General features: G+C 55.6%; 1 protein-coding gene across 3 annotated transcripts in view; it reads right to left on the minus strand.

The window, feature by feature from the left end:
* The window catches only part of RBFOX3 (RNA binding fox-1 homolog 3), a 413,554-nt gene that overhangs the window by 103,741 nt on the left and 283,566 nt on the right, over positions 1–26,247 (minus strand). For 2 of the 3 annotated variants that reach the window (XM_032429501.1, XM_032429502.1), the window contains exon 4: positions 20,309–20,348. The exons of the other annotated variant lie outside the window; for it this stretch is intronic. The gene's annotated coding sequence lies outside the window, so the exon portion shown is untranslated. The remainder of the gene's footprint in view (positions 1–20,308; positions 20,349–26,247) is intronic. 3 annotated transcript variants of the gene reach the window in all.

Consider the following 26,247-nt stretch of genomic DNA (forward strand, 5'->3'; position numbering starts at 1 on the left):
ATCTTCGTCTTTGCCCACCAGTTCGGGCCGTCCCACATTATTTACCTGTGCCTCTTTCCAGGGCCCTGTGTGTAGAGATCGTCAAACTGGGCCGGACAAAATGATGGCAGAAGGCGAGCAGCCCTCGCCTCGCAGTCCCTCCCCAGGAGCCTGCGGCCAATGGGCATGCCTGCGACAGGGGTCAGAACAGCTCGGAGCACAGCTTCCTGCCCTCCCTGGTTTATTCCTGAGCTGCTGTTTTGCAAGCTTTCTGAGTCCCTCCCCGGGCGCAGGGGCACTGAGCCTTCCCCAGGACTTCCCCACTGGAGCCGCCTCATACCCAGGACACTGGATCCACGGTGGACCCGGCGCTGCCAACAGGTGTTGATGGGCTGTGAGTGAGATCTCTCCTCCTGCCTCCCACACCCCCGCAGACGCAGCACCGGGCACCTTCGTGCCCCGGGGGGCAGATGGGCTGCTGGGGTCACAATCGGACTGTGTGGCCACCCCAGCACCCCAGCCCGGGCATCTCCTCCTGCCCGTCTGCACCTGCCTGGATTGGGAATTGTGGACAAGGGGGAAGCTTCCACATGGGGACCGCCCGCACCAGCCCAGGAAATGCCACGGCATCCAGACCCGTTTCTGCTCTTGAAGGTGGCGCCAGGGGCTGTTGGGTGGACCAGTGTTGTGAAGCCCCTCCGTGAACAAGGCCAGGGTCAGCCTGTGTCCCATGCAGCCCCAGCAGACCGGAGGCACGCGAAGAAACGGAATCCGGGGGGCTGCATTTCTTCTCTGATGGCCTAAGGCGGAGCTCCCTTGGGGGCTCCTAGCCAGAGCTTTCCGAACCGGGTCTGGGCCCTGCCCGAGCGGCCTCTCCGGCGATGCAGGGGGCTGTCTCCTACCCTATTCTCCCTCACCACTTGAAAATGCCTGTGCACTTGTTGCTGGCATGAACGAACACTTGGCTTCATGGTTTTAATCAAACCGGACATCATCCTGTAGGTGCCTCATCCAGGAGCGCCCATCTCCTCATTAGTTAGACAAGCTACCCCCCTGCTGGCCGAGGGAAAAGGCGGCCGGCAGGTCTAGGCGACCCTGCGGCTCTCGGCCTTGACAAAATGAGCCAGGGGCGGCCAAGTCTTGAGCAAAGGGATTCAGACCCAGAGAATCCTGCTGCGGCCTGGCCTCGCTGGCTGGAAGGAGGAGGAAAGGAGGGGAAAGGAGCAAGGAAAGCAAGCCAGGCAGGGCAGGGGGTGCAGGGCTCCTGGAGGCCCCGGGCACCGTGGGGCACCTGCACCTGCCTGGGGGTGCTGAGGCTGCATCCAGTCCAGCTCAGGGGGGGTTTGCACACTCCTGGGGGTGCCCATCCTGAGCTGCCCAGGAGAGAGGAGGCTGGAGACCCAGGGGCCCCCAGATCCCAGGCCTCAGGAAAAGAAGACACTAAATCCTCATTATAAGGCTTTTTAAATGCACAGACAGGATATTAGCGTTTAAATAGCTTCTATTACTCCAGGGCAAACTTTAAAAAACATAATATTTATAGAAAACCTCATTCAGCTCGCCCTGTTTGCTCTTTATTTCTCCTGCAATTACTGCTAATTTGGAGAGTTTTGCTTTGGCATCTCTGCCTGTTGCCAGCCAATTACGAAGCCACCCACCGGCGCCCCACCCCCAGCCTCTCCGCAGCAACCCCAGGCTGCAGGACGGAGCCCCGCTCCCAGTTCCCTACTCCTCCTCTTCCTGCACAGGGGCAAATGCCAGCCGCCCCTCCAGGTGCTCACACACCCTGGGCCTGTGCCTTTCTCCCCAGGCCATCTGTCTGACCATCCGTCTGTCTGAGGCCTTTCGGTTCCCGCACCCTAACCTTGTGCACCTCTGAGCTGAGCCCAGCGATGGTGGGAGGACAGTCTGGCCGTCGGTCCCCTGTCTGCTCTGGGCCACAGCCCCATCAACCACCAAGTCACACCCCACTCTGGCCCCAGCCTGGGGTTTACGCAGGAGGCGGCTCTGGAAAGCATCCCTGCTCATGCTCAGCTATGGCGGGTATGCTGCTACTCACGGACGGGACACCACCAGCCTGCCCCCTTCCACCCCTCCTGCCTTCTTCCTCCATCCCTCCCTCCCTCCGTCCATCCATCCCTCCATCCCTCCCTCCCACAAGTGTTTGCCAAGCTCCTCCCTGGGCCCGGCACGGCTAGAACAGCCGTGCAGACACGTCGCCAGCCCACACACGGTGCCCTGTCTGGGGGTGCCAACCGTAAGAGAGGATCGACGGTCAGGGTTTAGGGAAGACCTCACGGGGGCCCCACCGGGTGCAGAGGGTTGGACGTCAGCTGTGGACTGGGAAGAGGTGGGAGGGGAGACCCCGCAGGAGTGCACGCTCCGAGGCCAGTGAGGGCAGGAAAGCCTTTGTGGGGAGAACTGGTTCCAGTCCTGGCTCTGCCTGGGGCAGCTGAGGGACGCTGGACACCCCGTCAGCCTGCGTTTCCTCCTTGCACATCCTGTAGGGTGTCGGGGAGGAAGGTGGACCCAGGCCACCAACAGCACAGGCCCAACAACAGGTGTAGACTCTGTCCCATAGCAGCGAAGCCAGAGGAAGCTTTTGGGTGAGGAGATGTGTCCTTGAGCAGAGCCCAAGTGGGTGAGAACAACAGAAGGTCACGCCAGCCTGGGGTACCCTGTCCCTTCTCCTGCTGTGACGGGCACAGAATTGTGACCTGTGTCTGATTCTCATCCGTCTGCACAGTGGCATCGGGATCTATTCTGCGGACGAGGTACCTGGAGCTCAGAGAGGTTTGGTGACTCCCTGAAGTCACACAGCTCTGAGCAGCAGAGCTGGAACCCAGGCCAGGCCCTTTCTACCCCAGGCCCCTCTGTATGCCTTCCTCAGTGGCAGGCCTCCTCCAGCTGAGTCCCCAGGTCAGATGGTCCAAAGACAGAGATGCCCCCAAAGCAGGTGGCAGGCCTCTCTCACGGACCAGTGGCGAATTCACCATGGAGCACCCTCCATGGCTGGGCTGGACAGGCCAGGGACGGCTGGTCCCTTCTGCACCCAACCCCTGCTTTACCACGGCCGGGCCCTGGCCCCAGCTCATCACTCTCTCCCTTCACCACGAACTGTGGGCTGCAACTTTCTCAGATTTAAAGTGGGAGCAACAATACCTCCAATGTCCCGTTGAAACATGGTGTGCAGAGCATGGGAAGATGTGTGGTCAGCTGAGTGACCCTCAGCTCGAGGCCAGCTGGGGATGCATGGGAGGGAAGGCTGGAAAGGCCTTCAGAGGCCCCACCTTGCCCCTTGGAATGTACTCATTCATTCATTCTAGCGCACAAGGTTTCTGGAGCCCCCGGCAAGTGGCAGTCACAATGTGGGCATCAGAAAAGGCTGAGCAAGACCCAGTCAGGGCCCTGGAGGGGGATCCTGGAGGAGGAGAGATGGCAGAGTATATGGGTAATGATAGCACCCTCCCACCAGTGCATAGGGGTAGGAAAAGAGGAAGGAACAACACCTCGCTGTGGGGTAGTCAAGGAAGGCTTCCTGGAGGCGGTGACATCTAAGCTGCCTGGCCCTTGCCATGCCACAGCCCCTCCTGTCTCCCTCCCAGCAGGCTTATCCTGAAGGGAAGGGAGGAGCCAGCTAATGGAGGGGAGCGATTGCGGGGGTACTGATGGGTAGGGTGTTTTAGGAGGAACCTGCCTGAGGAGGGGGCCAGCTCAGCCCGGCTGCACCACAGGGGTCATGGGAAGGTGAAGGAGCTGCAGGGGCTGAGGCTGGGACTAAACAGGCCCCATCAGAAACAACTTTGTGCTCCAGGCTAAGAAAGTTAGTCTTGACCCGCTGGGACAGGAGGGCATGAGGGCATGACCCTGGCTGCCGGTGCTGGGGGCCGGGCCTAGGGCAGGGAGGAAGGGGGCAGAGGGAAATGGCAGAGCCCATGGGGCTGGCTGGTGCAGGGGGCCCTCCCGCGATCTGTAGGACAAAGAAGGAAAAACTGGTCAGAAGAGAACTGAGCAGCTTCAGTCGGCTGAGTCTGAGGAGCTCGCAGACACCAGGAAATGTGTGGGGCTGGGGCTGGGGGGTGCTGACTCGGGAGCTGGCAGTTTGGGTGCCGTGTCCCAAATTGGGGTGGGGGGCATGGCTCGGGGAGGTGGATCCAGGAGAGGAGATTCCGTGCGTGCCACCTGTACCCACTGCTCTTCTAGGGCATCAGCCCCCCACCTGGACGTGGAGCCTGGCTCCGGAAGATGAGATGGGGAGGCTCTCCTGGGCAGGCTTCACCCCTGTCCTAAAACAGCCTCAAAGATTCAGCGAGGGACCATGCGTCCCCAGGGCCTGCCAGGGAGTGTAGGCAAGGACAGACAGCACTGGCAGAGGGAGGGGGTTCTGGGAGGCAAGACCCCAGAGGAGCCGGCAGCCCCGTGAGAAGCAGAGTGCCCACTCTGCCCCCACTCAGCCCCACAGGAGCATCTCCTGCCCTTGCCAGGCTCCGAAGGGACTCTCAGGCCACAGGGGGGACCAGGAGCCAGCTCACAAATGCCAGGCTGGTGCCACCGCCTAGAGTCGAGATGCAGAGAGGACGCTGTTCTGCCTGCATGTGCTGGGATGTGTCCCCTGGGCAGTGCCCCCTGAGGCTGGCCTTGAAGAAGGAGGAATTTGCAGAACAGACAGGAGCTGGGCTACTGCGGGGGCGGGGACAGCCAGGGCATTTACAGCAGAGCCAACGGCCTTGGCAAAGGATGGAGACCTGGAGCCTCTGGGCACATCCGGGCCCCAATTCTGCCTGGACTGGGAGTGGGGTCTGCAGGACTCAGCAGAGCTTGGCCTGTGACTACCGCCAGAAAGCTGATCACAGTCGTCCTGGCTCCCAGGGGCCACTGATCCCTTCTCTGTGGCTGCCTGGTCTCTCCTGCTGACTCCCGGCCCAACCCTGGTCCAGCCGCCCAGGGTGGACCCCACAACACCTGCTCCCAGGTCAGTCCCTCCCAGTGGGGTCCCCTGGGCCCTTGAGCCCTTCCCCTGGAGCCTGGGACAGGCTGTGGTCCTGGATGAGGAAGCTGCAGGACAGGCTGAGGGCCAGGGAGAAGCACTGAGATGTGGTGAAGCCCATAGCCTGGGAAGTGCTCAGGCTGGGGCCACTGGGCTGGGCCCAGGGGAAAAGTGCTCCCTCAAAGGAAAGCACAAAATTCACATAGATTTCCAAACCACGTCCATGGGAGCCTGGAGGTCAAAGATCGTGGGAAAAATGTGCCCGTGCGCACACACACACACACACACACACACGCACACCAGTCCTCTCCTTCCAGTTCAGCCCAGCTTAACTGGAAGGATGTGTTTCTCCTCACCCTGCAGTGGGGGCCCTTCCTGCCTTGCCTCCCCACTGCTCCTTGCCCAGGGCTGGCTGAGACCCCCGCCCTGGCCTGTGCTACTGTCATTTCCTTTGCCAAGGGCGGGGGAAGGAGAAGGTGTGCTGGCTCAGAGGCTTCCTCTCACCAGGGGGGCCCCTTAGCTTCCTGGGACCCCCCACCCCCTTGCTCAGAGCACTGGGGCTGTTGGCTGGGGGCTCGCATTTATGTTCCCCATTATTCTTTCCAAGATCCAGTTTTCCTCCCTGATTTTGTAGCTCAGGGAGGAAGGGAGGGAGGAAGGGAGCAGATAAGATGCGGGGCTGGGTGTGCTGGGTCTTGGGAGCCACCCCAAGTTTGCCCTGGGGATTCTAGGAAGGGCCAGGCTGGGGAGCAGGGAGAGGGGGACAGATAGTGCACTCCATGCAGGGCATTCAGGGTCTCCACCCAGCCCCCCTACTCGGACCCCCTGCCCACCACAGGCAGCACTTGGCCCGTGGGGACACCCCTGAGCCCCACACCCTGCTGTCTGGGTCCTGGGGAGAGGCGCAGAGGGGGCACTTGCCAGCGTGGGAGTGGGGGGGCACTCTGTGCTTTCTCAACATCTCAGCCCCAGGTCTGCCGGAGCCAAGAACACGACTCAGCGGTCCCCGCTTGGTACATACCCAAAAATACATCATCTCGGACCCTTGGCTCCAGGACAGGCAGGCTCGAGGAGGCGGCGGGGAGGAGGCCCACCTGGGGGTGGCGGCAGCGGCCTGCGCTCTGGCGCTCTGTTCCCCGGGCACTTGCCACTGGGTTAAGAAGTGCGGCTCTCCTCTCTGCTGCCCTGTTGCTCCGCTCGCCAGTCCTCTCCCCTCCCTCCTCTCTGGGTTTATTTCTCAGGGTGTTCAGCTCTGTACCTGCCCTGGGGTCAGAGTCTAGCGCCCCATACAGGGGGGAGGCTCCCTCGGGGGTGGGGCACTGACTTCCCAAGCCTGATAGGTCTGCGGGGCACTGGGTGCTGAAGGGCGACCAGCCCTGAGGTTGGAAAAAAGTCTCACGGTTGGGAGAGGGGAAAGCGCCGCTGTCTGGGAACTCAGAAGGTCCCTCCTGGCTTCAGAGGGTGGGAAGGTGGGAGCTGGCAGAGGCAGAGGGTGTGACCAGCCCCAGCCCCCAGCCCCGAGACTGCTAGGCGGCAGGGAGGGAGGAGGAGCAGAGCGGGAGTGCCTGGCAGGGCTGAGCAGAGAGGAGGCCAGCCCAGAAGTGCAGAGGTGTGTTGGGGTGCAGGGGGGCCATAGGGTAGGGGTGCTGGGGGTGGGGCTGCCCGCATCTGCCCTGCCTCAGGTTCCATGCTGCCCCTCCAACGCCTGTGCTGATGGGGGTGCGGCCTGAGAATCCAGCCTTCCAGGATCCCTGCTCAGCTGCCCGTCACTTCCAGCCAGCGCTGTCTGCGGGCCACAGGCCACCTCGGGACCCAGGCTGCTCCACCCAGGCTGTCACCCCCTCTTAAAGGGATGAAAAGGAGGAGGAAAAAGGAAGCCCTTCTTACGGTCTCTTCCAGTGAGGGAAACCGAGGCCCAGAGGCTGCATGTGGGGGTGGGGGTCCTCCACACTGGCAAGTGATAGGCGGCAGGCCTCCTGTCACTCGGGCATGGGCTGGTGTCTTCAGGCTGGGAGTGGCAGCTCAGCACTTCTCTGGACCGTACGGTGGCTTGTGGCCTGGGCGAGAAGCGCCTCCCACCCCGCTGAGGCCAGCCATGGAAAGGTGGGGGGCACAGGGAGGTTCATGAGTGGCCTCCGTGGGGACCACCCCATCCATGCCCCATCACCCCCACCCGAAGGGGACCTGGCTGGGCCGGAGGAAGGCCCAACGGGGAAGGGAGAGGAGGGGTTTGGTGGTGGGGAGCCTCTGGCTTAGCACCCTGGCTCCCCTCCAAGACCCAGCTTGTGGCTCCCCAGCTGGGTGAGCTTAAGGGGGGCGCCAGGATGGAGGGAAATTTGAGCTTCTGGGGTTGGCAGGATGCTGGTGGGCATGGGGAAGGGGCTCACACTGCACTCTCTAGAACTGTTTCCCAAAACCCTTCTCAAGCTACAAACACTGGAGGATGGGAAAGGAGAAGCTCAGAGAAGGCTTCCCTCCCCGGGGACCCACTGCCTGACTTACAGCAGGTCTAACGATCTCCTCAGCTCCCTGGGGGCACAAGCACTTAGGAGCCGACCTGTGCCAAGCAGTGAACCCGGCCAGAGGGTCTGGAGGTCCGAGGGCCACCGAACCCGGCTCTGCCACTCACAGCCCTGCTCTGAGCCTCAGTTTCCTTATTTCTAACTGCTCCTAGGCTGCTTCAAATATCAGATGAGATTGACCAAATGACATGCAGAAAAGCACCCTTGCACCCTGGGAGAGTGAGTGACCCAGGAACAAGACATCGGGGCTGAATGGGTCTCCTGCCTCCCTGTGGCTTGAGGAAGAGTCTGGTGACCTGCGCCTTTCAAAAGGCCAGAACTCCAGGGATGGCGAGGGAGCAGTGCCCCACGCCCATCCCCCGTCCCTGGGCGTCCTTCTCCGGGTCCTAGCCGAGGTGGATGAGCAGCCACACCCTGTGGACGCAGCTCAGGCCTGGCACCTGCTCACATTTCCTCTGGGTTTGTCCAGAGAGCCCTCTGGAGCTGGGCTGTGGGCTCAGAAAGCTCACAGGGACCACAGGGCCCACCACAGATGGTCTTGAGCACCTGTCCTTACTTTCCGTGGCACCCAGCCTGCTCACGTGGCCTCGCCATTGTGCTCGGACACGCTGCTCTGTCCTGGGCAGATGGGCAGCTCCTGGAGATCAAGGCCTCTGCCACGCCCCCGTCTAGCCAGGGCAGCCAGCCGGGGGCTGGGCACACAGCAGGTGCAGGTAAAAGGGGGCAGAGTAGAGAACCTAAAGGCTACTCAGCCTGGCTAGGCTGCCTTTAGTGGGGGTGGGGGTGCCTCCTCGTGGGGAGAACAAAGCAGTCACCTCTGCGGTCTGGGTCTCCCAGCCCAGCATCCACTGGGCTCCAGGCTGGGGGCTTGGGGGACCTTGCACCACATCTCTGGGGAGTGAGTGGGGAAGCCTCTTCCCCTCTGTCCCCCCTTTTGACTGCTCACCCTTTCTTGCATGCTGCTCTGTCCCCAGAAACCTGAGGATGCTGCCAGAAGCTTCCCCAAATAAGCCACATGTCTCCTGGCATCCTCTAAATTCTGGGGTGGCCACACCATCTCCCTTTCTGGAAAGATGGGCTCAGACGGCAACATCTCGGGAACAGGGCCCGTGCTGAGTTAAGCTCTAGGATGCCTGCTGTAAAAACCCACAGCTGGGCCCGCGGGCAGCACATGCACCCAGAGCTGCTTGCGCACGCACACGCCGATGCACAGGGCCCTCCCGCACACACGCATGCGCACCCATGTGCACACACACCCACACCCTCACGCCAACCCTGCCCCCATAAATGTACCAGTGTGGCACACACATCGGAGTGACCCCCCCCCCCCCCCGCGTTGGCGGGCCACTCCCACACATGCCCTGGAGCTGTTCAGTTGGTCAGCTGCCGGGATGTCCCAGCGCAGCACGTGGAGATGGGGCCCCACCCCTGGGCCAGGCCGGGACATCTGCCACAAATTCCGTCCACGGCCCTCCAGGCTGGCAGCATGGACGCAGCATCCTCCGGTCAGAACGCCAGTGGTTATAAATAAATGATGAGGGGAGCAAGAGGAAAGGGGCTGGGAGCAGCTCCCTCCACCGAGGGGACCGGGGAGGGGATTCTGAGGGCCACCGTGACTCTCCGGACCGTGGACCCATTCCAAGCTCAGCTGCTCTGCGGCAGCACCCTCCAGCATGGCAATAAAGCAAACAACACTTCCAATAACTCAGCAGCAGGAGAGAGGATTTAGGAAGGAAAAACCCACCTGGCATCCCGGGAGAGGGGGCCAGAGGAGCCAGAGCAAGGGGGCGGGGAGAGCGGAAGGAAGCAGGGAGGGCCAGAGAGGGCCGGGGGAGGCAGGCTGGCCTTCAGCCTCCCTCACACCTCTCTGTCCTGACTGAAAGCAGCGCTTACAGATTCTTCTTCCTGAGCAGTGACATATGGTGGCCGCCGAGCCCTGCCTCCCACGAAGAGCCTGAGGAGTCCTCTGGCCCTCCCCTCCTGACACAGGAACTGCCTCTGCAGACTCTGAGCATGGGGAGGGAATTCAGGCAGCCCACCCATCGCGGGCCAGCTGTCTTCCCTAGAAAGCTCTTCTTCGGGCAGCCCCTGAGATCTGCCCCCCAGGACCTGAGGCCCTCCCTTGTCTTCTGCAGGCCAGCCCTCAAATACCAGAGACACACCATCAGGCTGCCCGAAGCTTCCTCCTCTGGGTGAACAGCCCTCATCCCTATAGCCATTTCCCTGGGGATGACCCCTGAAATGTCCCCCTGGCTCATGGCAGCCACAGATGGTGAACCCAATGTTCCCCAATGTGAACCCAATGTTCCAGGGAGGCTCCATCCGACCAACTTCTACCTCCCATCAACTGGGAATGTGCCTTTACTCATGCAATCCGCATAAAATCGGCTTTTGAGGGCTGCCACGGTACCTAGGGTGACCACACCCTCCAGCATGCCTGGGACACCCCTGGTTTACGCCATGATTAAGAGAAGGGCCCCCAGCTTGGATGATAAGTTACTTGGTCACCATGATGCACTCAACGTGTCCCCCCAGCAAAGTCATACGTTGAAGCCCCGCCCTCTGTGCACTGGTGTTTGGAGGGGGGCTTTGGGAGGTGATTACAGTTGCATGAGGCCATGGGGGGTGGGGCCCCTGTGATGGGATAAGCGCCCTAATCAGAATCACAAGAGAGCTTGCTTCCTGCCTCAGCTTCCCGCCAAGTGAGGGCGCAATGTGAAAACTACCGTCCACGGTCCAGGAGAGAGCCCTCACCGGAACCCGACTGTGCCGGTCCCCTGGTCTTGGACTCCAGCCTCTGGAGCTGCAAGGACCACGTGTCTGTTGTTTCAGGCTCCCCAGTCCGTGGACTAAGACAGTCCTCCCAATCACACCAAACTCACCATCAATTAAAACCTCTAAGTCTTCCTTCTCTTACACCCATCCATTTAGTATTTTTGGACCCAAGAGCAAGATTTTACATTAATTCTCATTAAGTGCAGTTAAATTTCAACTATGCTTCTAGCCAGTAGACCAGGTAATCTATTGCTTAATCCTCTCAGCTCCAGATTGACTAGAATCTGATCATCATGCCTATGACATGCTCACGTAAATCACCGATAAACATCATCACTAGGATAGGGTTGAGAGCAGAGCCTTGTGGCATACCACTAAGGACATCTTGGGAGCCAGCATTCTTTGGAGATAGTCATTCAGACAACTCTGAAAGCACCTAACCATAACGTTATCCAGTCCTTGATTAGAAGAGAGGATGGTCAGGCTCGACCTAATTAAGGAGGTGATCTGTAGGCCCATCTGGAGGAGTAAAAGTCTCTCCTGGGAGAGGGAGCCCAAGGCAGAGGCCCTTTCATGGGATGTGCCTGGCTATTCAGAGAATGGGCAAGGTGGCCCATGAGATGGAGTCATGAGAATGAGGGGGAGCAGTAGGAGAGGCGGTCAGAGGAGTGATGGGGCCAGATCACATGAGGTCTTACATGGGAGGGTATTGTGAGGACTTTGCCTTTCTCCAAGAGAACGGGGAGCCATAGGAAGATTTGAGCAGAGGAGGGGCACAGTCCAATTTAGATTTTAAAAGCATCATCATCACCTCCAGTAGCACATTCCTTAAAAAGACGGGGAGGGCCAGGTGTCTAAGGAGGAACACCTCAAGATCACCTCCACTCACCCTGAAGATTTCTTCAGAGCCAGTGCCCACGGAGAAGTGGGGATGACTTCTTGGCCTGATTAGCAGTCCTCTCCTACCCTTCCGACCTTGATCAAGATAACACGTGGTGTGGCTTAGATGATGCTGAGGCGGGGGGACCCTGGATCTGGCATCACTCAGACCTGGGCTCCAATTCCAGCTCTGCTGACTCACTGTGTGGCTTTGAGCAAGTTACTCAACCTCTCTGAGCCTCAGTTTCCTTTTTGGCAAAGTGAGGATAACAACATTTACCTTTCAGGATGGTGACGGGGCTTCAGAGTTGCCGAGGTGATGGGCCTGGTGTACAGGGGTATTTGAGAAACGATCAGCATTATAGACCCAATCAGGGGAAATCGAGGAAGGGGAGGCAAGGGAGCATATGCACTGTGAAGCAGGAGAAGGAAAAACACACTCTGCCAAGTTGTCGGGGAGGCGCTGGGGCCCAGCCGGCCTCAGGGACCCCCTCTCAGCATTCTGCAGTGGCCTCTTGCCTGGCCTGGGCGGGGCAGCTGCAGAATTCTGCAGCAGAGACTCCGCTCCTGCCCTCATTCCTGGGTCCCCCTGCTTCCCTCCCCCGCCAGCTCATCGGCAAGTGTCAGTGAGCTGGCAGGCTGGACTCCCAGCAAGGGAGCCGTGGAGATTTCCTGCTGGTTTTGGCAGAGATCACCCATGCTGTGAGCCGAGTCCCAGCAGAGGAATAGCAGAGTAAGTCCTGCGAGACGGAGCTGCAGGGCAAGGGACTCTGCAGAGGTGAGGCGGGACTCCACTTTTGAGTGGTTTTCCCTTTGTTCCCAGAGACTTGCTGGGGGTGGCCTCAGTGATGGCAGAAACCAAGGACCCCCCCCCCCCCCCGCCGCCCTGGGGGGAATGATTATTTGCTGGAGCCTCAGTCTGGTTGGTTCGGCGTATCCCAAGCACTGAGCACAGCGCCTGGCGCACAGTAGGTGCTCACGGCACGTGCGCTCACGGGTCCCTGTGCTGCACCAGGCCTGTCCCTTCACAGGAGGATGTGGGGCGGGGGCGGGGCCCTGCCCGTAGTCTGCCCACTGGGGTGGAGGGGGAGGGTGGCGTGGAGAAGTCCACTTAAGGAGTTGGCTTAATGATAAATATTTATTATATAACGTAAAACTTTCCAGAAAAACAATTTTTCAGTTGCTTAAAGCGAGTGTCCGGTCGCTCCAGGCTCTAGTGTTGGTGTCAGCCCGCAGCAGTGGGAGGGAGGAGCTGGGGTGTGCCGGCTCAGGAGAGAAGCCAGGTGCCGGCAAGACCCTGACCGGCTGGAGGGGCCCGGGGGTGGCCCTGCTGCTCGGGGGAGGGTGGAGGGACCCAGAGGCTGAGGGACGAGTGGCCGCGTCTCTGTGCTGATTTCTCCTCTCCGGCCATCTCGCCAAGGCCAGCAGCGCCCTGAAGTATAACCACCACGTTGCCAGGGACCTCTACTTTGCTGCGTGGTGAGCAGACACAGGCGCTGATCTTAGCCATCAACAGGAACAGAATCCACCCTCTTTTGGGACCTCCCCCCCGCAGAGACCACCTGCCCTTCTGTCAGCCCCCGCGAGGGCCAACAGGATCATAAGGCATCAGGTGTGGGCAGCCAGGCTGGCCTTCCCCCCATCGAGGACAGGTATCCAAGTGCCTGGACCTGCACAGGCCTCTCCCATCATGGCTTCAGTCCTATGAGGATCATGTCAGGGCCTCACCATCTCCCTTCCCTCCCCTGGAGAGCTCTCCCCGTGCTCCCCCGGGCACGTGCCTTGGGCAGACCTGTCCACCCTGGAGTAGGTCCCGGGGCGGCTGTGAAGTCTGAGAGAGAGAGATGTGTGTCTTGCTCTCTGTACCGTGACCTGCCTCCCGCTTCCCGAAACCGGATGATAAATTACTCTGCCCAAGCGGAACACGCCCGGACAAGCCTCCTTTCCAACTGTAATTAATACCCTGGGGAAAACACAGACTCGGGGTTTTTATACTTTTGCACAAACACGCACGAGTACACAGACTCTGCTTTCTGTTACCCTCCAATCCCCTCTCAAATATTTAATGTCCTGCTTCTTTTGTGGGTAGCACAAAACCACCCAGCTGGATATATCCTGAAATCCAAGGGAGGCATCGGGGACCCTTTCCAGTTCCTGTGACACAGAACGTGGGAATTTGGAAGCTGACTGTCTGGGTCGTGGTGCTCGTGTGGCTGATGCAGTATAGCTTTGGTCTTAGCAAAGGGCCATGGGCTTGGGTGAACTCTTTGTGGTCAACTCCCCCTACCCTTTTCTTTCCACCATGGCAGCCTAACTAATGCACTAGTCCAAACACATGTGTGCATACAGATCAGAGAGCTCCAAACATCAGATATTCCTAAAAAGGCTCTGTAATTAGTTAGGAGCTTTGTAGTCCCATGAAACTAGACAGCCAATGACCCTGACAATGGAAATGCTTTCTCGAAGGAGAGGAGAACCCTCATGGGCCAGGAGGGGCAGAGTCCTCTGTGTCCCATGCTGGTCAGTTGGCTTCTTTGGTGTGGCAGGTGGAGGCATCTATGAGAAAGGCTCAGACACCAAAGCTCAAGAAAACCATGCTTTACCAGGAGCATCAACTTTGCTCAAGGGAAATTCTCAGCACGAAAAGAAACCCTGGATAGCCAGGGCTATGGTCTTGCCACAGCCACTTGCATCAGGAGCCTGGGCAGATCATTTGCCCATCCTAAGCCTCAGTTTTCCCATCTATAAGATGGGCCCCTCTGTGAGGGTCAACATGTTGGATGTGCTGGTGGCTGTCTGAGGTCCTGGGACAGATAAAGGTATGAGTGTGTCTCTGTCCATGCCTAGATTGGCAGAGGAGGGTGTAGGAACGGGGATTCGGAAGAGCAAATGGCCTTGGCCTCGATGGGCCCTCCTCCCTACTTGGTTTCTCCAAGGCCCCAAGCCTCTTGGGGCAAGGAGGACACTGTCCGCAGTACGCTGTGATGCGTTTACACAGCGAGGCGGGGGGGGGGGGGGCTGCTGGGGGCTCCAGTTTTCTGACCTCCCCCCCACTGAGGTACTATTCTGCTCCATATTCATCAAAATAGTCCTGAGAAGAGGTTCTGAGAAGAGGTTCTGAGAAGAGGTTCTGCACTTTGTAACCATCTTTCAAGAGCTAAGCTCCTGCTCCTGCAGATTCCTCCTCGTTGAGGAGAAGGAGGCCAATCTCAAGACAAACAAAACAACGGCATTTGTCTCTGCACTCAGACTGTGTTCCCAGGCCTACAAGCCTCAAACCAGAGCTGCAAAGGGGAATGGGGACAAGACCAGGAACGCACTTGTGTATCCTCGGAACTGCGTGTGTGTGTGTGCGCACACGTGCATGCACGTCTCCAGACAGGCCTCCCGGTCACTGTACATGACAGGATCTGTGTTTAAACAGCAAGAAGCTTCCATTTCCAGTCAAGATGGAGAAATAGGGACTGACTTACTCTCCCACCTGGCACAACAGCAAACAACTCAGGAATGGTTTCAAGACACGGGACAGCAGACAAGGAAGCACAGGGATCCCTGAGAGGTGGGAAACCATGGAGGGGAGCCCCCGTGGCTCACGGTGTGCAGAGCTTTCAGGCCAAGATGCAGGGACCCCAAGTCGAGTCCGGTGAGCTCCCTGAGCTGAGGAGTCAGGGCTGAGAGTCCGGGGACACCAAGATGGCTGGACTTGTACAACAGAGAGCTGGACAAGAGAGAGCTAGAGAGCTGGATGGAGGGAGACCCTGGAGAACCACTGAGGGTCCCAGGAGTGTTCAGCTGAGTCCTGATCACCATGCATTGGAGGAAAAGCCCTGACGCTCAGGAAAGGACCACATGAAAGGATTATGGGAAATGGTGCTCATGCACACGGGGCCAGGAAAAGTGCATGTCCCCACCTGACTGACTGGAACCCTTCACGGTTCATGGAGCAACAGGTAGAGTGCTCAGAGGGCCTTGCCTTGGTAGTGGGATTATTTGACCCAGACTAACCATGGCTCAGGCCCATCTATCTAGCAAATCTTAGAAGTAAGATATGAGAGAAGGGGATCAAACTGTGTCCAAGTAATTGAACCGTGTCCCAGAACAAAATTCAAGAATGTTTATAGGAATAAAAGTAACCAGCACCCGACGAAGTAGAATTTACAATGTCCAGCATCCAATCAAACATTACTAGGCATGCAAGAAATGAGGAGAAAAATCAATCCTTTGAAATTGACCCAGAACTGACCCACATGTTAGAATTAGCAGACAAGGACATTAACACAATTATAACTATACACTCCACGTGTTCCAGAAATTAAGTAGAGACATGTAAGGTATAAAAAAATGTGCAAACTGAACTTGTAGAAATATAAACTACAACTTCTGAGGTAAAAAAATATATATATTGGATGAAATTAATGGCAGATTAAACACTGCAGAAGAAAATATTAGAAGGAACCAGAAAACAGGACACATTTTGTACAGAGGAACAAAGAAGGGAATGACAGCAGGCTTGGAAACCATGGGAGCCAGAAAAGCCCTGAACCTTTGTAGCACTGAAAGAAAAAGCACCTGTCAACCCAGACCTCTGCATCCTGCAAAAATGTCTTCCAAAACAAAGTTGAAATAATGACTTTTTCAGACATACAAAAACTGCAAGAATTTATCACCAGTAGATTGGCGCTATAAGAAATACTGAAGGGAGTCCTTTGGATAGAAGGGAAATGACACCAGATGGAAATATGGATCCACAAAAAGGAATAGAGACCACCAGAAATGGGAGCTATATGGATAAACATAGGAGATTTTTTTCTTATTACTTAAATCTCTTTAAAATACAACTATCTAAGCAAACAAATAAAAATAACATTGTGTTGTAAGGTTTATAACATATGTATATAAGGCCAGGAGGGAGAAATGGAAGTATGATTATACTGCATGTGAAGTGGATTAACATCATTTGAAGGTAGACTGCAACCAGCTTAAAAACCCCATAAGCTCTAAAGCAACCATCAACATAAAAAAACAAAGAGCTGTAACTAATAAGTCAAGAATGGAAATAAAATGGAATACAGTAATTTTAAAAATTAAATTCAAAAGAAAACAAAAAAAAAGGAAAAAGGATATAAAGAAAAATAGGAAAAACAACAACAACAAAAAAACCAGTGAGTGATAGACTTGCTTTAAGTTCGAAAATCAACCAATCTAATTCATCAAATTAACAAACTAAAAAACAAAAAGCATCTGATCATTTCAATAGACACAGGAAAATAATTTAACAAAATTCAACATCCATTCTTAATAAAAACCAATAAAAACTCTTAGCACACTGGCAATACATTAGGGATGAAAAGGAATCTATGAAAAACCTACAGCTAACATCGTAATTAATGATCAAGGAATTAGTTTCCCTTTACTATCAGGAACAAAACAAGGACATCTACTCTCATAACACTTCTATTTAACAGTGTACTGGAGGTTTTAGCCAGTGGAACAAGGCAACAAAAAGGAATAAAAGACATCCAGATTGGAGAGGAAAAAGGAAAACAGTCTTTGTTCACAAATAACATGATCATCTGTAGAAAATATGATGAAATCGACAAAAAAGCTACTAGAACTAGTAGGTAAGTTTGGTAAAGATGCAAGGTACAAGATCAATATACGAAAATTTTTAAAAATTTCTATACACTAGCAACAATCAGAAATTGAAGGAAAAATACCATTTAAAGTGGCATAAAAATAAAAATACTTAGGGTAAGTTTGACAAAAGATGTGCAAGACCCATATGCTGAAAAGTACACATTACTGATGAGAGAAATTAAAGAAGTCTTAAATAAATGGAGATGCATAACTTGTTTTTAAGGCAGAAGACTCAGTATTATTAAGATATAAATGATCCCCCAATTGATCTATAGATTCAGTGTAGTCCTGATCAAAATCCCAGTAGGCTTTTTTCCCCCCTACAATTCACATGCTGATCCCAAAATTCATATGGAAATTTAAGGGGCCTGGGCATCTGGGTGGCTCAGTCAGTTAAGCATCTGGCTTCAGCTCAGGTCATGATCCCAGGGTCCTGCGACTGAACCCCACATTGGGCTCCCTGCTCAGCGGGCAGCCTGCTTCTCCTTCTCCCTCTGCCCCTCTCCCCCCGCTCGTGCTCTCTCTCCCACTCTGCTCTCTCTCTCAAATAGATAAACAAAATCTTTTAAAAAAAGGAAATTTGCGGGGCCTAGAATAGCCAATACAATTTTGAAAAACAAGAACAAAGTTGGAGGGTTAACATTACCTGATTTCAGGGCGCCTGGGTGGCTCAGTCATTAAGCGTCTGCCTTCGGCTCAGGTCATGATCCCAGGGTCCTGGGATCGAGCCCCACATGGGGCTCCCTGCTCCGCGGGAGGCCTTCTTCTCCCCTCCCACTCCCCCTGCTTGTGTTCCCTCTCTTGCTGTGTCTCTATCAAATAAATAAATAAAAATCTTAAAAAAAAAATTACCTGATTTCAAAACTTGTTATAAAGTTACGATAATCATGAGAGTGGGGTAGGACGTCAAGATAGACTATATATAGATCAATGGAACCGAAAGTGGACCCACACATATATGACAACTGATTTTTGCAAAGGCAATTCAAAGGAGAAAGGATAGTCTTTTTAATAAATAAAATTGAAAACACACAGATTCAGTTCAGAAAAATGAACTTCAATCCATACCTTGTACCATACACAAGAAGGAACTCAAGATAAACCAGAGACTGAAATACAAAATCTAACACCCATAAAATGTCTAAAAAAAGTACAGGAGAAGAAAATCTTTGTGACCTTGGATCAGGCTAAGATTTCTTAGATACAACATCAGAAGTATGATCTATAAAGAACAAATGGATAAACTAGAATTTATCAAAATTTAAAACATTAGTTCTTTAAAAGACACTGTTACAAGAGTGGAAAGACAGATGAATTAGGAGGAAATGTCTGCAGAGCATGTACCTATAGGGAATTGTACTCAGTATATACAAAGCACTCCCCAAATGCTACAATAAGACAAATACCCAATAAAAAACAGGCAATGGTTTGAACAGACACTTCATCAAAGATGATGGACGTCAAACAACCCGTGAAAAGATGCTCAGCATCACTCATCATCAGGGAAATGCAAACTAGACCACAATGAGATACCACCCCACGCCCATCATAATGGCGAAAATCTCCACAGCCAACAACACCGAGTATTGGAGAGGATGTAGAACGGCAATCCCCACACGTGGCTGGCAGGCGTATGACATGGTAGAACCACTTTGGAAAACAGTTTGACATTCACTTTATGCTCACCAGAAAATCCAGCCATTTCTACCCAAGAGAGAAGGCATGTGTCTCTACAAAGATTTGTGCAGCAATGCTCTCAGCAGCCTTATGTGTAATGACCAAAACCTGGAAACGACCTGGCATACTTCCAGGGATGAATGGAGGTAGCATGGACTACCACTCAGCAATAAAAAGGCATGAACGCACACCGTGACCTGGGTGAGTCTCAGAATACACATGCTTAGTGAGAGAAGCCCACCAACAAAGAAGAGTACATCTGGTATGATGTTAAATGTCTAGAACTCCAGGGAATACAAACCATTCTAGAGCGACAGGATGCAAATCAGCATTTGTCTGGAAGGGGGCCTGGAGGGCACAGAGGAAGAGATGAAAGGCCCAAGGAAACTTCTGGGGGTGATGGCTATGTCCAGTATCTGGACCGTAACAATGACGTCATGGGCATAAACATGTGTCAAAACTTATCAAACTGCACACTCTATAATACTCATAGTTGATTGTATGTGCATACCTCGGTAAAGCCGTTCAAAAAACAAATGTGCAAGAATCTGAGCTCGAAAGCCAGACAAATCACCACATCATCCCTTAGAGGGTGGAGGCCTTAACCTACAAACAGATTCACCCGAGGCCTCCTTTGGTCGCTTCCCCGGAAAATTAGACTCCGTTTACAAAATGGCACATCAAGGAGGCTGCCTTGCAAGGGCAGACCGTTTTGATGAACGTGAGGCTGACGTGGTACCCTCTCTTCATCTCCTCCCACTTAGAACCGAATTGAACACTGACAGACAGGACGGCCACTCCCAGGGCACCCTGTCATGCACAGGAAAAGGAGACCTGAGCTCTGCTTCGCTGTCCCCATCCCACCAGTGAGTGGAGCCTGAGCTGCCCCCTCCACGAACCCGTGTGGCCCCTCGGTGACCGACTTCCTGGACAGAGCTCCCTAGCCATTTGGGCAATGCCCACTTTTGAGGCACGGGTGTACTTGGGGCAAAAACAATACAAAAGAGGTCACCAAAAGAAATCTCCAGTGTTTGGCTCAGGAGGACATCAGACTCTGCCTCCTGACAGCTTCACATTGCGCTTCTGATCTGTGGACAGCTCTTGGTTGTCCTTGTGCACAAGGCCTGAGAGCCGGGAGCCCGGGAGGGGAAGCCGGCTGGGGGCCCAGGGTTAAAAATACATGGCAAACCTGCATTTTCTCATTTGTTCACAACAAACATACATTACTTCTACAATAAAATTTTCCCCCAAAGTAAAATTTTGCAAATGAATTTGCAGAGGGGATCGGTGGCAGGCGGGTGATGAAGGCTTGGCTGCGAGGAGCACGTGGACCGAGGGCTGGGGTCAGGAGGGTCCACTGCACCCCCATGAGGGTGACCACTGGGAAACTGAGCCCATTCCGCAGCCCATCCCCGAGGAGACCAGGCCAGGTGGGGACACGCACCACACTGGGTTCTGAAGGCCTCACAGTCCAAGAGACATGCACCTGCGTGCCAAGTGGGGGGTTCGGGGGGGAGGGACTGCTTCTCTGGCTAGTGGGAGTTGTTGAGCAATGTTGCCCATGAACACATTCCTGTCCTCTCCTTTCCCTCCTGGCTCCTCTGGCCCCCAGTCCTTCCTTCCCCGCACAGCTGGGGCCGGTGCTTTGGGGGACAAGAGAGATGTCATCGACGACGAGGCGCTAAACAAGTCAAACCCTCCATCCTCTGCCCCCAAGCCTCCCCCCCACCCCCGCAGCGAGCAGGAAGCCCCAGAAACCCCCGGCATTCATTGTCAGCAGCTCCCAATATGTTCAACATGCTCACATCTGTCAAAAACTATTCAGGAAAAAAAAAAGAGAAAGTCTTTATACCTTTTATTCAGCCAATTTTTCCCGAGGCACTGTGGGCTCTCTAAGAAAAGAAGAGAGAGGAGAGAGAATTACAATCAGTGTTGCCACCGCGCATCTCGTTGCTGGCTGCTATTTGCTCGCTGACTAGTCAGGTCTGGAGGAGGAGGGAGCGTTGCCTCCCCGGGAGCCGCGGAGACTGGCCGGAGAAGCCCGTCCGCGTCTGCACCTGGAGCGTGGCTGGGAGCCCATGTTCCGTTTAACAAAGACAAAGGAAAACAGGACACCGTGGGCCTGCGGTCCAGATTTTCCTAACGCATCGTCTCTGTCATTGGGATATTCTGTTTTCTCTCTCTCTTCCGTTGGCCCCAAACTCGGAGTGACCCCTTTCTTCTTCTTCTTCCCCACCCCACCTGGTTCCGAGGTTACCCACACATGGAGACTTTGCAGACTATGAATGGCGGCATTTAATCCCAACCTGGGCCCTGCCCCGTCAGTCGGCACGGATTTGTTCCCGCCTCCCAGGGGTCACTCTGTGTGGGGTCACGGCATGTAGATCGATTTTAATATTAGTTAAAGCTTAACATGAAGAAAAGAGGACAGGCTACTGTTGCTTAAAGAGAAGTAAGAGAATTCTAATCTGAAAAACACATGATTTCCTGCCCTTTCCTCCGAGGGCCCTTCAGAGACTAGAAACGAGGGGTGTGTGCGTCTGGGCACGTGTGCATCATGTGCTTTTTTCTGGACTTAAATTTTCCTTATTTATGTTAATAACATTTCAGAACTTTTTTTTAAGATTTTTATTTTTAAGTAATCTCTACGCCGAACGTGGGGCTCGAACTCACAACCCTGAGATCAAGAGTCACATGCTCCACCAACTGAGCCAGCCGGGTGCCCCTAATGTTTCATAATTTTATGTGCACATATTGTGCACATCTTTTTTAATTGTGGCAAAATACTTATAAAATTTACCATTTGAACCATTGTCAAGTGTACAATTCAGTGGCATTAAGTCCAGTCACGTTGCTGTGCAACCACCGTCTGGTTCTAGAACTTTCCATCACCCCAAAAGAAAACTGCACGCTCATTAAGCAGCCCCTCCCCCTTCCCCTCTCCCCACTGTGTGCATGTGTTTTAAACTTATCATAAACAGGATAAAAGCAAGCGAAAAGCCTCTGGAATCCAAAGGCAATCAGAGTGGGCCTCCTTCTTGAGATGGAGAAACAGCGCGGTCATTACTGCCATCAACATCGTCACAAAGAGCAGGTCGCCCGTCATGTGCTTTGCACATTCTACGCACCAGGCCCTTGACAACTATTGCCTCATTCGGCCCTTGTAACCCTAAGGAGCGTGCGCCGACTTCTGTCCCCCTTTTTCAGATGAGAATACGCAGGGATCTAAGCAGCAGCACCCCCAGTCGCAGGGACAGCTGGCTCCCTGGCAGGTCCCCGTCACCCCCTAGTGGACAGCACCCTTCTCCGCAGCAAAGGAGCATTTAACTGCGTAGAGCCTGCCCTGCATGCTGTTGGAGTTTGTGCGAATCACAGTGGCTGCATTTCCCAATCTCCCCTCCCTGGCCCCCCCTGCACCCCCCTGCACCCCCTTCACGCCCCGGGCTGCAGCAGAGCGGGCTGTGGGCCACGGCACGCGGCGATCTTTTACGACGCGGTGGGGAGGCCCTCATTGAGGTGGCCCGCCGCAGCCTGTTTGTTGATCGGCAGTTTCCCTCTCCGGCAAAAGGGCCAGAACAGCTTCTGGCACGTTTCCACGGGCGGCTCACAGAGCGGCTGTGAGGAGGGGCAGATGGGAGGGGAAGGCCCCGCCAGATGAAGAAGGCGCCGTCGCACAATGAGATGGATTGAATCAATCAACTCGCATCAACCGCTGCTTTCAGTTGATTTGGGGGTTTTCTCATTGTTGACTTTTTTCTTGGTTTCTTAAAGTGAGTTTTCCTCCCAATTCAATTCAATTTAGTTCCATTTAATTCAATCCATCCAGCCCTGGTGAGCAAACAGCCCAGAGTGCACAGCTCGGGAGCTGGGTGAGACGAGTCTGCTCCTCGGCCCTTCGGGAGGCTCTATCGAGGCTAGTCTGGGGGTTTGGGGTAGAGCGCTGCTCTGGCCCTGCCCTGCGTCCCTCCCTCCCACTCCCACATCCCCCTCCGTATCCTCTGTTCTCCAGGCTCTGCGCCCAACCTGCAAATCTCCTGCAAGTGCTGGGGATGCTCTGGAATCCCCAGCCAGGCAACAGTGCAGGTCAGAGCTGGTAAGGCATCCCCATCCCTGCCCGCCTGCCCTGATCTCCAGCCACCCCTAACAGCCTTGGAGTTCCCCAAAATGTCCCTCATTGTCACCAGCGTCCTCATTTGGTCAGAGCGAAAATATCTGGTATCAACACCAGTGTTACACCTGCTCGGTCCCTGTCCGGAGACTCAGGGGCTGGGACCCGTGTCCATCTCCAAAGAGCCTCTGTGTTTCCAAAAATCCAGAACCAGAGGGCTATCTGGAGGGCCTGCTGAGCCTAATGCCTCCACAATTCGTGGCCCACGAGGGTCCAGCCTGTTTTCCCAGTGCTTCAGGCCAGGAGATCCCCTGGCCCCTCCTTGTCCTCTGTTGGGGTACAGAATCCCCGGGGTAAAGGAGTTCTCCCCCACACCTCATTCTGTGGAAGGGAAGCAGCTCCCGTTTGGACCCTCTACTGCTGTGGCCCAGCCACACTCCAGGTGTGAGCCAGACAAGGACAGGCTGACCCAGATGGGGCCTGCCTTGCATTTCTGGTATGAACACTGGCGTCCCACCGTCTTCTACTCCATCATGTCTCCGACCCGGCCCCACCACCCGCGCTCGGGGCGAGGGATGGAGAGGGAGCGAGGCGCCTGGGGCCCTGCTGATGACACCCCAGGGTAGGCTCGTGGGTTGGGAAGTACGGAGCCGATTCTCAGCCTCACTGTTAGCAAACACTGCTCTCCGCTGCTCAGCAGGATAATCAATTATGGTGATTTTTGCCTGGCTGATCAGGTTTCTAGAGGGACACAGCTCATTAGGCCAGGGGTGCTGACTTCCCCAAGTGCGCTTGTGGAAAGAGCCTTCGCGAAGTCCAAACAGAGCAAGGCGCAATGACTGAGAGCAGAGGGTCTTCACCCAGCCCACCCCCATCGCAACAGCCTCCATGCAAAGTCTGTGGAGCCATGAGAGGGCGGTGACTCAGCTTGGGGGGCCCCGGTGGGCGCGGACTCATGCAGAGGGGGCCTGCTCTCCACCTGCAGGGGTGGGAACTCCCTTGGTCCAGCTCGGCCGCCTCCCACACTTGACCGCATACCCCACGTGCGGCGCCCGGCACGCGGCTGCCCCACAGAGGGGGCAGTGCGTGTTTGCTGAATGAATGAAGGAACCAGACAGTGAGCGTTTGCCTCCAGGGACCTGAACTGCACTACTGTTGAAGAAGGGATTGGGTCCTTCTAAAGTGCTCTTTGCTCCTGGGGATCCCCGTTGTAGATGTGACTCACCCCCCCGCCATGGAGACCCTCTCCCCATCTCCCTGCCTGCTTGCTTCTGCTTTACGCTTGCGCCCACCCGCTCCCAGCACGTGGCTGAACCCATGGCCTCGGTCTAGTCCGCTGAGTGCCGACCCCGCGTGGGCTCTCCTCTGCAAATCTCCTCCTCAACAGCACTTGCTCCTCTCTCGACTCGGCTCCATCCAGATGCCCCAGGGGACCCCGGTGACCCTGCTTCCTTCTATCCATAAAACGTTCTGTCCTCCAGAGATTAAACTGTTGCCCGCCTGTCTGGCCTTCATCATGCCAAGAACACATGTCCATGAGTAAGACCAGTTTTTAGTGTGGATCATGCCAAACAATTTGCCAGAAAACCTCCCCTAAGTTTGTAGCACAGACCCTTCCCTCGTGACGGCTCCCCGCTAGCCGCCGCCGTGGCACCCTGGGTGGGCATGGACTCACCCCGCCGTGGGCAGGAATGGAGAGGGCTGGACAAAGTAGAACAAGTGTTCGTGGTGGGTTGTGACTCCTGTTTGCTGAGGGGCCTCTCTCGTCACCGTCTTGGCTCTGATTTACTGAGCAACTCTGATGTGCCGGACACTGAGGGTGCATGGCAAACCCCACGTCAGTCCCAAGAGGTAGGCGTTATTGTCCCCGATGTCCAGGGGAGAGAAGAGGCCGTCATCACATGTTCATCCTGCTCTGAGCCTCCGCACTTCCCACGAACGGTATTCAGACAACGCATCCTGTGCACCTTCTCAGCTCCACGGGCAAGAATAAACGAGTGAGCCATGGGTGCGCGGCCCTAGGGCGAAGAGGGAGCCTCTCCTTGCAGTGAGGTCCAGGAGGGCAATGCTTGCAGACGCTCAAGGGGTAGGCACGCGGCCGGAGACCACAGACCCATTTTTGCAGGAGGAGGCTCGGGTGTCTGGGGCAGGGAGAGGGAGTCTTCCTGCGAAGACACAGGGTCCTCATCTGCTGGGCTGCCATAACAAAGCGCCCCAGCCTGGATGGCTTGAACGGGGCTGGAGGCAGAAGGCCCAAGGTCAGGATGCCGGCAGACGGGCGTCCCGGGAAGAGCCCGCTTCCTGTCTTCCCACTGACCTCACAGGGTGGGCACAGAGCAAGCTCTCGTGTCTCCTCCTCCAAAGACCTTAATCCCATCACAGACGCCGCCCTCACCACCTCAGCTAAGGCCCCCCAACACCATCACAGCGGGGGTTAGGACGTCGGCCTGGGCATTTGGGGGACACACTCAGTCAGTCCGGGCACCCAGAGGGCCAGCGCCCACGCTGGGCTTTGCTCCGTCTGCGTTTCCCCGAGTTGTGAGCGCCGGCTCTCGGGGACAGTCAAGGCAGATTTTCTTTGGCAGCACCAGGAAGGGCCTTGGGGGCCCCCTGCCCACCCAGGTGGTGGCCCTGCCCCCTGGGGGAGGGGCAGGGCTGCGTTAGGGGACTTGGGGTGGCTGTACGAGGTCTGCCCGCCTGCTGGTGCTCCTGCTGTCTTACCTGGGATTTTGTTAAATGGCCTGTTTTGTGCTCTCTCTCTCTAAGGGGAATTGGAGGTGAAGGGCGCAATTTTATAAATAAAAAATTAACTGTGGGTGGCTTAAACATGACTTTTGATGATGGAGATCATGATGGCACAGCCACTTCAATTTAAAGGTTTTTTTTTCCCTTCTGAAAAGAAATTCACCTTTGGAGAGGAGAGAGGAGGGGAGTGGAGGGAGGAGAGGAAGGGGAGGGGAGGCCAGCTAGCTCACGTCTCAGAGGCCTCAAGCCGCTGCGGGAGAGACTGGTAAGTTCTAGCAGGTTCTGGCCATCAGCCTGGCTGCAGGGGCGGCCTTGGGTTCTGGGCACACAGCCCACTCAGGCCTGAGGGAAGGGCCCCCCACCCTCCACTATGGGCCTCCATGGGGGGCAGGGCAGGACTGCATTTGCTCTGTGCTTGGAGCTGCCTAGGAAGCCTGGTGGGGCTCAGGGCCCACCTGCCAGAGTGCCCCACCTAGGTCCCCCCAGGCCCCTCCAGTGGGGACAGGGCACACCCTGGGCTTTACTCGCCTCCTGCCTGCAGGGACAAACCCCGGGCCCTGTCATCATAGCTATGCTGACACTCACCCCGTGCATGTGGGCAAAGGCAGGTAAAGCCCACCTGGCGGATTCGTGAACCTCTGGCCTCAGCATCTGTGCAAACCCTCCTATCTCTTTGCTCCCCAGGCCCTGCTTTTCTCTGACCTTCTGTGGCCAGCTAGCTCTCCTGGCTGCACTGGGCTTTGTAACGTCCTGATGAAGGCCAGGCCCAACCTGGTGGCCCCTGTGCGGCCTCAGCCCGGAGCTCATGCCATAGAAGAGGCCTGTTGGGGGGGCGGGGTCTGCGGGCACGGTGCCCTCGGGGGGGGGCGTGGGGAAGATGCTTCCGTGAGTTAGCTGAACTCAGCACAGACCTGGGAAGGGAAGTGAGCCCACTGGCT

This window comes from Phoca vitulina, unplaced genomic scaffold, assembly GCF_004348235.1.
Source record: "Phoca vitulina isolate PV1807 unplaced genomic scaffold, GSC_HSeal_1.0 scaffold41, whole genome shotgun sequence".
In the NCBI taxonomy this organism is placed as follows: domain Eukaryota; kingdom Metazoa; phylum Chordata; class Mammalia; order Carnivora; family Phocidae; genus Phoca; species Phoca vitulina.